The sequence below is a fragment of the Muntiacus reevesi genome, chromosome 20, assembly GCF_963930625.1.
Source record: "Muntiacus reevesi chromosome 20, mMunRee1.1, whole genome shotgun sequence".
Classification (NCBI taxonomy): domain Eukaryota; kingdom Metazoa; phylum Chordata; class Mammalia; order Artiodactyla; family Cervidae; genus Muntiacus; species Muntiacus reevesi.
The window spans coordinates 25,032,534-25,050,031 of record NC_089268.1 but is presented as its reverse complement, the minus strand read 5'-3'; positions in this window follow the sequence as shown (position 1 = coordinate 25,050,031).

Genomic DNA, 17,498 nt, shown 5'->3' with positions numbered 1-17,498 from the left:
CAACTCACATGTGTTAAAGTCTCAGGAAAATGTTAGTCTCTGTGTTTCCTACGAAGGCCCCTGAGACACAGACTTATAAACTTTAGATGATCTGACCAAAATAATCTTAAATGATACCATATTTGCACCATTTCACATGTGCATAGGAACACTGTTCTTTCAAATGTCAAAAAATGAAAATTATTTCAAATAATTTCATCTGAAATCAATTAGCTTTCTCATTTACTTTATCCTGATAAAGGACAAGTTTACATTTTCCTTACATTTAGGGACAATACATTTGCAACATTTCAAGACATCCTGTATGAATTATTAAAAAGAAAAAAACATTATATTGTAATTAGGTTAACTCTATTTTCTCACTTCTCCCTCTGGCCACCTCCTTCCCAAATAGATCACTTTGTAAAAAAGTAGCAGTTATTCAAAACAAAATGTGTCAGATTATCTTGCAGCCAAATGAAATGGATCGACAAGCCACACAACAGAAACCGACCTCAAATTGATAAATGTGTCCAGTAAAAAAAAAAACAAAAAAACGTAGCCTGAGCAGCTTGTTGATCATTTTAAATGTTAATGGTTATATGCTTCTATTGAGATATTTGTGACTAATGGTGTGATGCTATTTAAATGCACAACATTCATTAATTTCAGCTGTTTTTCATAATTAGGAAAAATAATTCAAAGAAACTTCAATGTTTCCAAGAGCAACATGTGAAGCAACATGAAAGCCACCAAGCACAGACAGCCCCTTCCGCAGACTCCGTTCTGCTAAAACCAGATCTTAGAAGAAGACATTCTCTGGGTAATGTCTGGGTTGTATCCAGATTTCCAAAGTCTTAAAAAGAACACTTCTAATTCCTCAATTCAACTTGGTATCAGAATATGATTGGTGCCATTGTAGTTATGATTAGTAATATATAAAGGCTACATTTATGACCCATGTAAAGGAGTGATTTTCTTCCTCGAGCCCGTGGCTGACTCAAGTCTATTATAATGTTCATATTTTATAACGGGAAATAGAAAGTTAATTGATAGTTATTTAGAGCCTTAAAAAAAGCCTATTTGGACAATGAAGAGTTACTTTGTGTAAAATTAGAAAGATCATAGAAAATAATTTATTAGGACTGGCTTCCATATTGGTTGCTGAGCCAACAGACTACTGGCGCTAATTGTTTATTTAAACTAGGTCATTGCAACTCCATGTCAAAATGGTTTCCATAGTTTGAGATTGACTTCAGCCTTTTACCTTCCAGAATTGATGGGCATGAAGGTTCCACAGGATATCAGCTCTAATTTTCCCCCTTTCTCTATAAAGATCTTAATGTTATGTGAAGTCAAAGGTTTTATTTTATTTTTGTTCTGTTCTACATAATCCTGCCTTTATTCATGCTTACGGATGTGGAAAGAGTACATTCATAGCCATGCTTATCTATAAACTCTTTGACTTGGGCATTCAGAATAAGATTTAAAAACCACAGTTTTTGTTACCAGATACTTAAGCAGTAAGGAAGATCCCCTGGAGGAGGCATAGCAACCCACTCCAGTATTCTTGCCTGGAGTATCCCCAAGGACAGAGAAGCCTGGCGGGCTACAGTCCATGGGGTCTGAAAGCGTTGGGCATGACTGAGTGACTAAGCACAGAACAGCAATGTGCTCATATTAGGTACACACTATTTTGTACACTATTGCTGACATTAGTTTGTGCATAGCAAGTGAGTTAATCAGACTTGGGTCATTTTGGCATGTCAAGGGGAAGAGCTCTCACTCGTGACGATCAATTTATCAGTGAACTGTCCTATGCTTTCTAGTCATGAATATCTATTAATAACCAGCCTGAATTGAATATTTATATCTACAGAGTCACAGTGACCAAAGAAAACAGTTACCAACTGAGCTGCCTGAGGATAAGATGAAACTCATTTGCTTGATTAACAATAACAATAAAATACTGGCATAAAGATGCCTGAAACTGCAAAAAGAAAGGGAGGAGAAGCATTAACAGAGAGAGTCATGGAAGATAATGTTTGATCAGGCTCTTAGGAGAGATCATTGAGCTCAGTTCTGGAACATCCAGAACTGGATGACTAATTTATTCTTGAATTTGAGCCAAGAATATGTAAGGGAACTGTACCTGCTTCTGTTTTGCAAAATGAAAACAAAACCAAAACAATAAATAAGAAGACCAGTCTGAAATTTAAGAAAAAGCAAAGGAAAAAAAAAAGAGTGAAAGATCAGTGATACTTAATGGACCAGATTTGGCATCAGGAAAATGGTTGGAATTAGAGAGTGACATTTTTGGCAAAAGAGACTGTTCAATTACTGCTGCACTGTACAACACCCCAAACTTAGTGGCTTAAAAATGAGAATTTGTTATCTCCCACAGCTTGATTAATTGAGTGCAATCACTTGGGAGATTCTTGCTTGTGGATTCTCATGAAATCACTGCCAGATATTGTGACTGGGACTCTGGTCATCTCCAGTCTGGACAGGACTGAAAATCCAAGATGACTCCCTCAGGTCTGGCATTTGAGTTAGCTGTTTGCTGGGAAGTCACCTGAATCTGTCACCTGGGGTGGCCTCCACAAGATTCTTCCATGTAGTTTAGGTTTCACACTGTGTGATGGGTGAAAATCCCTCCTGAGATTTTAGAGGAGACATTCCAAGAAGCATTCCAAGAAATCCACATGAAAACTAAGGAATTTAAGGACTTAGCATCTGAAGTCCCAGATCATCGCTTCTGTAACACTATATCAATCAAGCAAGTGACTAAGGACAGCCTAAATTCAAGGGGAGGGAAGATCAGGCTCAATCTCTGGACATGGAGCAGCATGTATGTATGGAAAGAAAAGGAATTGACAGCAATCATCCTGGAGACCCTTGTGGAAGCATTGCTTTTGTCCTGAACATGCTAAATACAACCTGTAGATCCTAAATGCTGGATGTGGAGCCTATGCACATCAATATGGCCAAAAATATTGATCACAAAGGGAACATACAAATAATATATCATCTCTCTACTCAAACTAACCAATGCTGCCATTATACTGAGGATAAAATTCACATTTCTTACCATGGCTTGGAAAGCCCTAGATGGCTGGCTCCAGTCCAACCTCTCTGACCTCATTTCTTTCCATTCTTCCCCATGCTCCTTTTGCTCTAGTCATGATGACTTTCTTGTATTTCTCCCAACAATCAAAGCAATCATTTCTACTTTACAGCCTTGTCACTTTCTACTGCCTCTTCCTGGTAAACTTGACTCCCAGATCTTCACACCTCTCATTCCTTCACTTGGTTCAAGTTTATGTGCAAAGAGCTCTTCAGAGAGGACATTCCTTGACCATCCTATTAATTGATCATGGCTGTATTCCACTTACCCACTATCATGTCACCACCATCAGAAATGACTTTGTTCATCCCTCTGTTTAATTCTAGGTATCAGTCTCCTCCTATTTAACTGCCAGCTCCATCAGAGCAAGGACCTTATCTGCCTTATTCACATTCCTATCCCCTTATCTGAGAACATTGTCATGGAGTGATGCTCAGCACATATTTGAATTGATGAGTAAAGGTGGACCATGTCTAGATTTTCTTAATTGGTTATAATTAAAATGATCTATTACTAAATATTCTTAAAAATAATGCGAGACTTTTGTATAATTCAGTCAACTGTCAGTATGATCTATGACTCTCTGCGTGAGACGTAACCTAGGAGGAAGAGTCTGGTCTCTCATCTTTATAGCTCTAACCTGCTGGCTTGTAGACCTCTCCTCACACCACACTTCACAAAGGGGCTCTCTAGTGGCTTCCGACTTTCTTTGTTTCTGTTTCCCTACCTGAGACAAAACAATTAAACTAAAATATTGTTCTGGCTTTCTCTTTTTCTAATCCAATATAGTTTTGTTGTTGTTCAGTCTCAGTTGTGTCCGACTCTTTGTGACCCTATGGACTACAGCACGCCAGGCTTCCCTGTCTTTCACTATCTCCCGGAGTTTGCTCAATATAGTCTTTAGAAAGCTAAAGATGAAGGTCTTAATTTTCCACTCATTTTTTGGATCGCTTTTGGATTTGTTTCCCTGTTCATTAAGTCACGACTGTTGCCTTAAAATCTAACGTTATAGCCTCAGTAGACTATGTACACTTTTGCTAGAAGCCTAGCTCCAGCCCTACCATGTACCTTTCTGGGATGTTTATTTCCACCCCCATCCCCACCCCCATTCCTCCAGCTAAGTACCCTTCTTCCCTTAACACTTATCTCATATACTTGCTCATTTGGAAAGACTTATGCTAACCCACCATCCCCATCTCCCATTTTCCAAATCTTTCTGGATTAGAGCTTATGTTATTAACTATCGTACAGTAAGGTAAGTGCTGTCTCCTCATCCAGTTATGAGTTTTTTGGAGGCCTGGGCATTATCTTATAAATTTCTAGAATATAACTGTCAAGTCCAATGTCTGGCACATGATACACACACTCAGTAAATACTTACTGAATTGGATAAAATTAAATTGCAACAAAGTAAAAAGAAGAAAGCAGTAGGGAATTGGGACTGTGGTAGAAAATGTTAAGAGGCTAAGAATACACTGGCCTCTTCCTGTTATATGCACTAATCCAGGCCCAATTATATGTGCTTTTCTAGAAACATGCCCATTGTCAGATATGTTCAGAAAAGAAATTGAAACCAGAGTTATTTATGGGGCAGGTGTGAAATTGGGCATTTTTTACACTCTTTTTCTGCCACATCATTGCTCCTCCTCGCGTTCATTTGCATTTTTCTGGCTCAGTTTGTGAACTGCAGGTGCAGAAAGCAGGCACCAGGTGCATCACGTAGAATTCTCTGCTATCTCTAACATGAGATGCTATCTACCCATATTCTCTTATGAGTGTAAATGTTCTCTTTTTCATATCAATTTAGATCCTTCTGCATTTATGAAATTTTATCTTTCATGTTTGTTTTGGGGGAGTATCTTTCATAGACATATAAAAATTGGGTGTGATATTCATCTCTTAATACATGGAGCTGTTACTGGCAAGAAAAGTTTTTCCTTCAAAGGGAGGTGATTGCTACTACATTTTGATCAATTATATACATAATATTTTCAAAAACATTGGTAATGTGGTGATTTTCCATTTTTTATTTTAAGAAAATAAAAACAGAAGCAGTCTGCTAGAAAGTTAGTTAAGTCTGACTTTATTCACTGCACACAGAGAGCAATTTGAAATTGCATCTAAGCCACCGTCAGCTCAGCACAACCATCCATCACCCTGTTAACATTGCTCTTCTGGGGCCCCTTTGAAACACCCCTGTAATTGAAACTTTCTAGGCAGTTAAGACCCGTGCAAGTCAAAACAACAGATTAACTCTGGCAAAATGCTATGAAGATTACCAGATATTTTACAATGTGGATTGATCAATAATCATAGGTCAAAATTTTCTGCAACATCTGAAAGATTTGGATCAGTTGTGTGCTTTGGGTGGGGGGGAGGGAGTGGGGCAGAAATGGTGGTTTCATGGAAAATTAATGGAAAGATTTAACTAATTAACAGTAGAAATTATGGCTTTGTGGTAATGCAGAAAATCAAGGATTGAGCTTTCTGGTCCAAGATTTCTTATGATGTCTAAGGGGCTTGTTAAGAAATACATCTCATTTCTCTGCATGTATGTGTCTTCGCTGAAGGGATAAAGCTAGTGTAAAGTTTACTAAATATGGTGATAGAAGTTATCCCGTGTGTTACAAAAGTATCACGCTGAATCTGGCACTAATGCTTTCATTTCCAGAAAGAGCACAAATACCGAGTTCTCCCTCCAAATGCCCCCCACATCCGTCAGTGTGTATCTATTAGAGACCAAGAAAAATATACCACATTTCACTGCATCTCAGCCTTATGGCTTCCTCTGTAATCTAATGCCAACTCACATAAAATTCAAGCTGTAGCAAGTAACCTCGCACAATAGGTCATTCACACAGCTTTGTCCCTTTGAGTTTATGAGAAACAGGAGGAAAGTCAGTAGTACATATCCAAGTTTGATGTGAACCATCAAATCACTCTCCTTACTAATGGTGGACCCTTGATCATCATTTATGAAAGCCAGATCTTAGGTCAGCCAAACCAAAAGAACTTCTAATAGATTTCTTCATGTCCTTTTTTTTTATGCTTGACACCCCTGAGAAATATGTTTTTCCTAACCCCCCAAACATTTCATCTGTGCTTCAGTTTTTTCACTGATTGCATCCCATCTTGCCTTATATTGTTTAAGTATTCATCTAACTTTCCCTACTAGACTGAAAACTCCCAGGAGGTAAGGTGTTCGTGTAACTCAGCTTTTCACATACCTAGCAAATAGGAGAATACAATGCACATGGAGTTATTCCATGTTCATTTAATGAACATATGAATGGGTAGATAGTTTTGAGAGACTATATGTCATGGATTCAATTTTGGCTGGAGGAAACCAAGATAGTATCATTTCTTACATTGAGAATATTTTCTAATATCAGTCACCTAACCTTGTGACTTGAGGCCAATGTGAAAAATATAAGAAACCAAAACTTGGGCATTTAATATTTTATCATGCTCATTTAAGAGAAATTCAGAAATTATGTGACAGAGTTGCCAAATATTACCAACTGTCACACTGAATTGAGATTTCTTTTTCAATTTACATTTGTGCTCAGCAATGAGGAAAGGTAAGATTGATTAGCTGTGTCTGCCTTTGAGATGCTGGATCAGGTTCAAACATCTTTTTTTTTTTTTTTTTTTTAGCAATGAGATGGAGATCCCAGAGGTAAAGTTACTGTCCCAAAGTCATGCAATAGCAGTCAGCTCTTATCAAGGCTGTAACCAAGAGCTCAGTTCCTGGGATGCTGAGAAGGGCCCCTGTGGGGAAGAGTCTAATGAGGAAGGTTATACAGGAAAGACTAAATCAAGAGAAACCAAACTTCAACCTTGAGCCCCCAGCACTGCCCCGAGGTTCTTTGTCAGCTATAAAGATGGTTACAATGCTCCAGGGGATGAAAGACGAGTTTAAAAGTCTTAGAGTGGAGGATCAGGGTGGACCCTAACAAGCCCCAGCCTCTAAGTAACAGTGAAGAATGTGTCTGAAGGCACAAGAGCCAAGAGGGGAGACCTCAGCAATTCCTTCACATACCAGCACATCCCTGTGACCAGCTTCGAGAGAAATGCAAACACCTAGAGAGAGTTTTCCCTGGTGCCACCGCAGCATCCATCCAACCCCCCAATTCAGTCTATTTTTTCTGTTCCAGCTTTAAAATTCTTTTTGTAAGCCTGGTTACTAAAAAACAAAACATAACATTCTTTTTCAAGTGTTTTCTTAGGGAAAATATCACAGGCATAAAAGTTTGGAGAACAGCTGACGAAATCTCTTGCACTGGTCCTCCAGGAAAAGACTTCTCAATGTCTGTACTTGCTGAGGCTTGATTGTGCCTCCCCAGTCCTTCTTGCCATTCAGCCCAACATGTGATCAGTCCCCCAGCCTCAGTTCAACTTAGCCAGTAATTTAGTCTGATCCAGACCCCTGTCTGACCATGATGTTCCCAAGGCTTCTATCCCCCCTCAAATCCCAGCCTAACAGGCCAGAGCTCATGAGTCCAGCCATTCATTAATTTGCTTTTCTTTTGTTCCTCAAAATTGTATTTAATACCTACTAGGTACTCTAGGCCAATTCCTAGAGATACAATAGCTGCTATCCTGACGGAGACAGTATATGATCTAATAGAGGTACACTTTCAGAGTGTCAGGAGGGAGAAGGGGATCTTTTCCTCCATGGTTAAGACTGAAAGACAGTATCAGTCAGGTGCAAAGTGTGTGCGCACTCAGTCTGGTCTGCTCTTTGCAGTCCTCTTGACTGTAGCCCATCAGGCTTGCCATTTCCTTCTCCAGGGGATCTTTCTGACCCAGGGATCATACCTGTGTCTCCAGGATCTCCTGCATTGGTAGGCAGATTCTTTGCCACTGGGCCACTTGGGAAGCTCAGGCAGTCTGCACTAAAACCTAAATCCCAAGGGACTACAGTTCTATGATATCAGTTATCTACTGGGAAGCACATAATAACTTGTGATTGGGTACCTGTTATTTACTAGACTAATGCAACTCAGCTAATGTTTTGAAAGAAATGATTACTGCTCCATTCACATGGCACTGCACATGCATGCACAACTCCTTCCAAAGGAGGTCCTCCAGTAAGTCAGGATGAAAGTTAAAGTTGGCAGGGAGTGGAGGGGGTGGGTAGTGCTGGGGAGTAGGATTGTCACACTGCTTCCAAGCATGAGACAGACACTGGGGGAGAGACCGCCTGGTGAACCACTGAGCCATGGGCCTTCTAGTGTTGCCCCTACCTGTGATTTGAGGATGACCTTCGCAAGTAACTACTTTCCTCTGGATTTCAGGTTCTTCTACTGTAAAGGAGTTAGACTTAATAATCTCCAAGATTTCTAACATGTTGTCTTACTACTACTTCCGGCCCGACCTTCAGGCAGAGTCATGGCTGCCGTCACCGCATGGCTAAGATTTCCGGTGTGTCGTGAAGACTCCGCCAGACCGGCTACGATTTCCTGTGTGTCGTAATGACTCCGCCAGACCCTGTTGTCCAGAAGATGCACAAAAACGTTGTGGGGCTTGCCCTAGAGCATCACCTTGTCACTCCTCACAACTATATCGTGTCTTGCGACTGGCAGTCATTTCTCGGGCATCACCTCTTTGTACGCACAGAGCCAGTATTAGTGCTCTCATGTTTTAAGGAGAAAACTGAGGCTATGACACTGACCCAATATCATCTGAAAGGCAGTCGTCTTTTCCCGTGTCTCAGGGACCTGTTTCAGGTGCTTATCTGTTCTGAAACAGATGCCACACAACATCCACTTTTGCTTTTTTCTTCTCTCATTTTTTTAAAACTATTTGTGAGATCTGATGTTAGAATAGGGTTGGTCAGAGGTATGGATAAGCACAGATGCCTCTCAAGCTACAACAAAGATACATGCTTGAGTAATTGTATGTGAATCGTTCTTTTAATCAAATTTTAATTATGCTGAAGGCTTATTCAATGGCAAGATCTTTTATACAGTGAATAATAACACCTAATGGCACACCCCTGCCCTCAGGGATTTGTTCTGGAAACCTAAAGCTTCTGCTGTACTGTGAAGTGGAGTAGAAGCTGCATTCTAATGGGGCCCACATGGACTTTCTGATGAGAGCATCTCTTCTTTGGTAACACTCTACTGAAGTTGGGGGTTCAGAGCCTTCATCACCTTGCTTGGTTTAATGCCTTCTTCCTGCTGTAGCACCCATTTGGAGGCCCCGTATTTCTTGGCAGCTGTATTGTTCTTACATCATTTTAAGTCAATTAAAATTATTAGTGTAGTTTTAATAGTCAGTGCTCCCCGAGGCCAAGTAACAAACAGTGCAATTTGAAGAAAATTGAATAAATAAAATAAGGAGGAGACAGGTGAAACAATAGCCCAGGAAAGGAACGAGAAAAACATAGTCTATTAGTAAAACCATCTACATTAAAAATGATAATAATGAGTGTATTACTTGAAAAACTAGCAAGTACACAGGATAGAACCAGACATCAAAACGGACTAAACTGGTTAAGGCTGATAACATTTGATTTTGAGGACACATGGACAGCCTCAGAACCCACGCCATCTTCACCGGGTTGGCTGGCTTTTCAGAGGATGTGATTGATCCCTTTGTCCTCCATGTATTTGCCCCTTGGGGGAGGAGGGGTTTAATACAGTATGCTTTATTTTTATCTCATACCCTTGTGGGCAGGATCTTATTTATAAGTTTACCACTTCCATTTCACTTGTAAATAAAGCGACTGTACCAAACAGTTTGTGCAGCCTTTCAAGTCTCATAATGTCATGATCACTGCTTCCAGGAAGAAGCAGGGACAGGAAAATATAGACACTTTTAGGACATGAAAAGAGGGAAGAAAAAAAAGATGGAGCAATGAATTTTGCAGATTGAAGCAGATTACAGTAGTGGGGACAGTAGTCGAGTCCTGGAGTAAGGGGTTTTCCCAAACACCCCCTGAATCACTAGCTGTCTTTTAGACCTTGGACAAGCGGTTTAGCTTCTGTCTCTTAGCGGTTTAGCTTCAGGCTTTTCACCTCAAACATGGAGTTAAAAGGAGAATCAATTCTAGAAAGATGTTGAGATGACTAAACGATATCCTTATATGCAAAGTGCTGAATACAGGGCCTGAAATATGACAAAGGCACACAAATGTCAGGCATTATTATCATTATAGGTTTTTACTCCACAATGGGGGGAATACTTGAGATCAAAGAGCAACTTAAAGAAGGGCTGAGGCTAGCAATCCTAGACGCCACACTAGGCAATTCCTTTTTTTGCCAAGGGAATGGCTACCCACTCCAGTACTTCTGTCTGGAGAATTCCACAGACAGAGGAGCCTGGCAAGCTATAGTACATGGGGTTACAAAGAGGTAGACATGACTGAGCAACTAACACGCAGGGTACCTTAGCACTCTTGCTACTCATAAACAGTAACAGTCAATATTTAGGGAGAACTTTCTTTGCACTAGGCACCGTTTTATGTGCTTTCTATGAATTATCTCATCTCACCTTCAGAGTGACCTCTGATGCTACTATTGCCATAACCATTTCACAGATAAGGAAACCATGACATAGAATATTTAAAGGTCTTGCCCAAGGATAAATTAGGAGTTTGGGATTAACAGATACTCACTACCATACATGCTGATTGAATAGATAACCAACAGGGACCTGCTGTATTGCACAGGGAACCATATTCAATATCCCATGGTAACCTATAATGGAAAAGAATTTAAAAAGAATGTATATTATATATATGAGCTTCTCAAGTGGCGCAGTGGTACAGAATCTTCCTGCCAATGCAAGATGCACAAGAGACCCCGGTTCAATTCCTGGGTCAGGAAGAGCCCCTGGAGAAGGAAATGGCAACCCACTCCAGTGTTCTTGCCTAGAAAATCCCATGGACAGAGGAGACTGGCAGGCTACAATCCATGGGGCGGTCACAAAGAGACCATGAGTGACTGAGTTCGACTATATATTATATATAATACATGTATATGTACAACTGAATCACTTCTGTACCTGAAACCAACACAGCACTGTAAATCAACTGTACACAAAAATAAAATAATTAAAAAAAATAGACTAATGAAAAAAATGTCTTGCCCAAGATATCAGCTGAACAACTAACAAAGGGTAAATACAGGTCCAAACTCCCACCGCAGTCTGATTGTGGATGCCCTGCCTCGTGCCGGCACATCACACTGCCACTAAGGTCCCGTGTAGACAGATGGCGGATGGAGGTGTCATCATCTACTCAAGTTGCCCCCACACAGCCCTGCATTTGTGTTATGTGAACCCCACCATGGGCCTAGGGGGCTGGGTCCAGTGAGAAGGCAAGCTTTCCTAATCCACTGGCCCAGGGGGGTCAGGGTTTCCCAATTCTGGCGAAACCGCAGCTTGGTCCTAGGCAGGCCCTGAGCCCAGGTAGTCATCCTCCATGTTTCATGCTCTGCTGATGCAGCGGGCTAGCTCCTCCTCCACAGTTGGTGTTTTGCTCTCCAGGCGGTTGTGCCCAGGTAAAGACGAATCATCTGAAAATACTGCAGTGGGGCAGGATGCCCTGCTGTCCCCTGATCAAAGAAGACAGATGTTCACGAAGAGGAGAACTCACTGCGGAAACGAGTCCCACCACGGATGCCGCCGCTGCAGCATCAGTCTATAAACCATCTCAAGCATCCTCCCCAGCTGAGGCGAGCTTGGCCACAGGCCAGGAAAAGGTGCAGAGGGTGCAAGACTCCGAGAGAAGAGTGGCTTCCACAGTCAGGCCTCTTGCTAGAACTGTGGCTCCTGCTTTCTCTTTTTTAAGCTCTTTTCCCTATTGTAAATAATCCCATTAAATGAGAACCATTGTCTCTCCTTTTCACACAAGAGGTCCTTTCAGAGCCTTCAGCAGTAATGAAAGGGGAAAGCGCACAGTAATAAAGATGAGGGGTGTGGTGTGTTCCACCAGGAGGGAAGCAGGAGGTGGAGGAAGGAGGAGCTGGGTGGAGGAGGAAAGGCCCAGAGTGTCCAACTCGCCCAGCTTTCTGGAAAATTTCTCAAGAAGTCCGATGGTTAAAGGGAACAGGGTGCAGGGAAGGGGCACAGAAAAAGAAGATGGAGGGAGGGAGCTGGGCTTGGGGTTTCTAATATCTTTGGGATCCAGAAAAATAAACAGGACAATGATCGATGCAAACAGAATTGCTGATGTGGTGACCAGAAGAATATATCTTCTGTATCCTTTAGCACAAAATTACTATCCCAGTTAGCCTTAGTTTTCTTGGCAAGCATTAGAATGAGTTTCTCTGCGCTTATGAAAGGTAGACATTTCATAGGATAGGCAAGGAGATGATCTTAAATTATTAAGGAATTGAGAAAATTTAAAGTTCTTTGAGAAATAGATTCTGTTGTCTTACAGTTATCGTTTTCAAATCAGGCATCAAAACCAGGCTTCCAGGCACAGTGGTAAAGAATTCACTTGCCAATGCAGGAGAGGCAAGAGACACAGGTTTGATCCCTGGGTCGGGAAGATCCCCTGGAGAAGGAAATTGCAATCCATTGCAGTATTCTTGCCTGGGAAATTTCATGGACAGAGGAGCCTGGTGGGCTACAGTCACAGAGAATTGGACATGACTGAGCAACTGGGCGTGCACACACACACACACACACACACAGACACATCAAAACCAGACTGGCCAATTGCTTTCTCTTTAATTCTTTTTTTTTTTTTTTTTAATTTTATTTTATTAGTTGGAGGCCAATAAAATAAAATTAAAATTTCTCTTTAATTCTTAAAACACAGCAGATGCATTTCAAGGAGAGGGAAGAAAAGAGTTAAGAGTCAGCAGGGCATTGTGTTTCAAAAAGACCACTCTGGAACCCAAAAAGGTAGATTCCAATTAGCTCTATCCTTCATTAATGTATGACCTTGGGCAAGTTACACAGCGTCTCTGCTTCCCTTCCTTATAACTTGGAAATAACAATAGTACTACAGAAGTTTGTTGTGAAGATTAAATGGGTTTGCACAGGTGAAGTACTTAGAAGAATGCCTGACATAGCCTAAGTGCTAGATAAACACTTGCGGTTATTATGAGAGAAGCACTGTCAGAGAACCAGCACCTCCCCATCCATTATCACCGAAAGTATCCCATGAGCGGTGGTGCTCTGAGTGAGCTGATCCCGGGTTTTCTCCTTTCGGCCTGTCACATTGTGAACGCTTAAGATTTTGTTCAGAACAAAATGCAAATCATACCTGTAGCTTCTCTATGACCTTTAGGCATTTGAAGGTAACTTGTCTCCCAGGATGTTCCAGATACAGAAGTGCTAGTCACAAATCTTTATTCACTCTTTCTGTCATTTAGCTGGAGTTATTATAAGGATGCTTTGCATCAGGGTGGTCATCCCACACCGTTTGGTAAAGTCTGGTCAATGACCTCCAGAGAGAGCAAATAAGTCTTTATAAAAAGGTCTCTGACTCATATACTATTCTTCTCTGACTTTTACCACAAAATCACCATGAAATCCTAAAAGATTGCTACTTCCTGACATCCTTGAGGTTATGCTTTGGTGATATTTTCCCCCCATACCCTTCATATATTTTTAGTGTAATATCCCTATGTACAAATGTTTACCAGACTGTGGTGAGCCTAATTAATGAGATTGAACACCATAAGTATATTAATTTTTGAGAGAAAATTCATGTATACACGAGTGTGGCTGCAACCTCATTGCTCAAGCCACCTCACAGGTGGTAGGGCAAATATGTACTGCTCATAGGTTTTTCTGGGCTTCCCAGATAGCTCAGTTGGTAAAGAATCCATCTTCAATGTGGGAAACTTGGGTTCGATCCCTGGGTTGGGACTATCCCCTGAAGAAGGGAACAGCTACCCACTCCAGTATTCTGGCCTGGAGAATTCCATGGACTGTATAGTTCACGGGGTCACAAAGAGCCAGACACAACTGAGTGACTTTCACTTTCATAGATTTTTAGAGTGTTCTGAGCAGACCAAATGTACCAAATGTCTCAGGTCCATATACATTATTACATGTATGGATGAAAGCTAAAGAAACCCCGACATATGAAAACTTATAAAACTGCTTTCAATGGACAGAAAAGAATTTTGAATTTCAAAGAAACACATTTTAAAGAGGACAATAATGCTCATTCAGAATCATTAATTGGAAAGTGAAGTTCTGGCTAAAAGCAAGGTTTAATCCATTCCCTATAGGAGTGGCTCTCAGTGACAGAGATCCGACGTGCTTTGGAATTTGCAGGGGTGATTTTGGTTGTGCCAGCGATTGGGTGTGTTATTGGAACTTAGTGGATGAGATCCAGGGTTGTAAATCTCCTGCAATAAGTGGACAGTCTGACACAATGAACAGTTGTCTTACATTCTCTATGCTATTTTCCGTATCCCACCCGACTCTCAAGTAGGTAAAGATCTGGTAATGTGCTTGGCATGTTATTCCTACATCAGTCAGGGTGATTTTCCTCTTCCTCTCATAATATGCTAATAAATCCAGTCTGTTATTATGGAGCCTAATGCTAGTTCTTAGCCTAGTGTTTGCTTCCACCTCAGTTCTTTCATTTTCCTGTTTAGCTTGACTGAAATAGCTTCTGATCTTTCTTACAGCTCTTAATCCAGAGTTAGTCATTTTAAGTGGGTAAAAAGAAATAGAATTCATCATCATGACTTCTAGTACAGTCATGCCCAAGATTTTCCAAATTGAAATACATGTTATTTTATTATTCATTGCTTTCTGTTTCTCCTTTTAAAAAAGAGCATAATGTTAAATATTTAAATGACATGTAGAATCATATATTATATATAAATTTTCTATTTAGGATGAAAAGAAGAGCATATTCATAACATTATACATGCATTATACTAATATTTTATAAGTTATTAAGTTTGTGTGTTTTCTGTATATGTTCTGAAAAATATCCTATGCCTTATATATTACATATATATATATCATATAAGTAAAACATATAGTATAGGTACCTATGGTATATGTTCAAGATATATGTGCTATATAGGTACATATTATATGTGTGTGTGTGTAGTCGCTCAGTCATCTCCAACTCTTTGTAACCCCGTGAACTGTAGCCCACCAGGCTTTTCTGTACATGCGATTTTCTGAGCAGCAGTGCTAGAATGGCTTGCCATTTCCTCCTCCAGGGGATTTTCTCAACCTAGAGGTTGAACCTATGTCTCCTGTGGCCCTGCCACAGGTGGATTCTTTACCACTGAGCCACCTGGGAAGCTCACATATTATATGCTGTGGTATAAATATTCTTTATGTTGTATACTCACATATTCACATAAACATGCTACATATATGTAGACACTGTATAGCATGTGCACATGCCTTATAATGCATCCATATACACATCACACATGTGCACGTTACATGCCATTTTATACGTGTGCATCCACTTGCATCACAGATATGTGTACATCCATGTGCTAGAGGGATATGTGACAAATCTTAAATACACCTACATGCTGTGTGTCTTATACATGTACATACTTATGGGTATATATGGTTTTAAATTTATAAATTCATGTTTTTAATATATGTGACTTATATATCCTATTTACGTTTTATATATTCTTGCCTGGAGAATTCCATGGACAGATGAGCCTGGCAGGTTACAATCCATGGGGTTGCAAAGAGTTGGACACGATTGAGTGACTATTATTTTTACTTTTTAATTTTTTCATATTATATAATAGAAAGGGAAGCAAAACTTGAAATCTTTTTATGATGAGATGTCCCATGAGGATCAAGTAGCTGGAGAAGCTGGGCTCTGATGTTGATTTAGTCTAATTTCTCTCCTCAAATGGGCAGTGATGGGTTTGCAAGTTTTAGCATTTGAATCATATTTTCAGGGTATATTTCAAATGAGATTCAACAAGTCTAGAAATATTTGAGAAGAAAAGGCAGCAGCTATATGGATGAGGTAATATAGTACTTACTGATTCATCAGTACTAACCTGACTAAAGCCTCATTGGAAACCAGAACATTCTAGTCAGTTTGCTTACATCCCCATCTTTTCCCATTTGTAGGTCTGAGCCAGAGGCAAAAGGCCCAGAAATATCCATGACTCTCATTTGCATTTTCATATTTGCACATAATTCAATTTCCCATATCCAGCTAAGACTAGCATTGGAAATGCCCAAAGACACAGAGAGAGCAAGAGTTAGAGAAATTAGAGATATAAATTCATTGAAATACACTAGAGGTGGAACAAGCCCAGAAGGTGTCCTGGGAATGCCAGCTCACACAGAGACTAGCTCCCAATCTCTCAGAGAGTCAGTCCATTGACAGACACCATGTGGATCATCCCCCTCCTTATCTTGGTCTACAAGTCACTGCATTATCCTATACAAGGAATTAACCCCAGTTTATAAGGCTTGATGCTAAGTATGCCTCAGAGGTTAGAACTTCCAGTAGACCAGTACTTCTCTGCCATGTGGTTAAACCCTGAGGTTGGCAATAAATTTGTCCTCCCGGGCTTTATCTGGGAACAGTTAGAAAATGGGGTTTCTTAGCAAGTCAACAAGGCTGACGAAGCCTTTGGCTGAACCTGGTTTTAGCCAAGTCAAAATTGTAAGACATATTCAGGCAAAGTTTTACCCTTTTGCACTGGCTTTTAGCCTTACTAAGTAGACACTGTGCTTCCCCCTAAACTTAGGGAGAGCTGATAAGATGTGTTTTGTCCTCCATTTGTCCTTGTTCTCAAGAATTGCCTGGTCTAGAGGTGACTGTAGCAAGGATCTTGGAGGAGAAAGACATGACTAACTGCTGCTGAAGCCAGTGTCATCGTTAATCTAGAATGAGCAAACCTGTGCACAGGCATGCATGCCCTTCTGCTTCAGTCATGCCCAACTCTTTGTGACCATATGGACTGTAGCCTGTCAGGCTCCTCTGCCTATGGGGATTCTCCAGGTAAGAATCCTGGAATGGGTTGCCATGCCCTCCTCCGGGGCATCTTCCTGACCCAGGGATCAAACCTTCATCTCTTATGCCTCCTCCATTGGCAGCTGGGTTCTTCACCATTAGTGCCATCTGGGAAGTCTGAGCAAACCTTTAGAGGTTGTTAAATCTTTTAGATCACCCATGGAGGCTGTGTGGTAACATTTGTCTGTGCCGTTTGCTTTGGCCTCAACATCTAATAAGATAGTACCTGTGCTTACCACCTTCTTTCTTGTTTAGACAATATTCTCCTTCTGAAATATTTTATCAGTATAATGAGTCTGGTAGGCAGAACAGTGGTGCACAGAGGTGTCCTAATCCCCAGAACCTATGAATATGGTACCTTACCTGGAAAAGGGGGCTTTGCAAATGTGACTGAAGATACAGACATTGAGATGAGATGCCTGAGACTACCTGAAATGGCCTACCATCAGC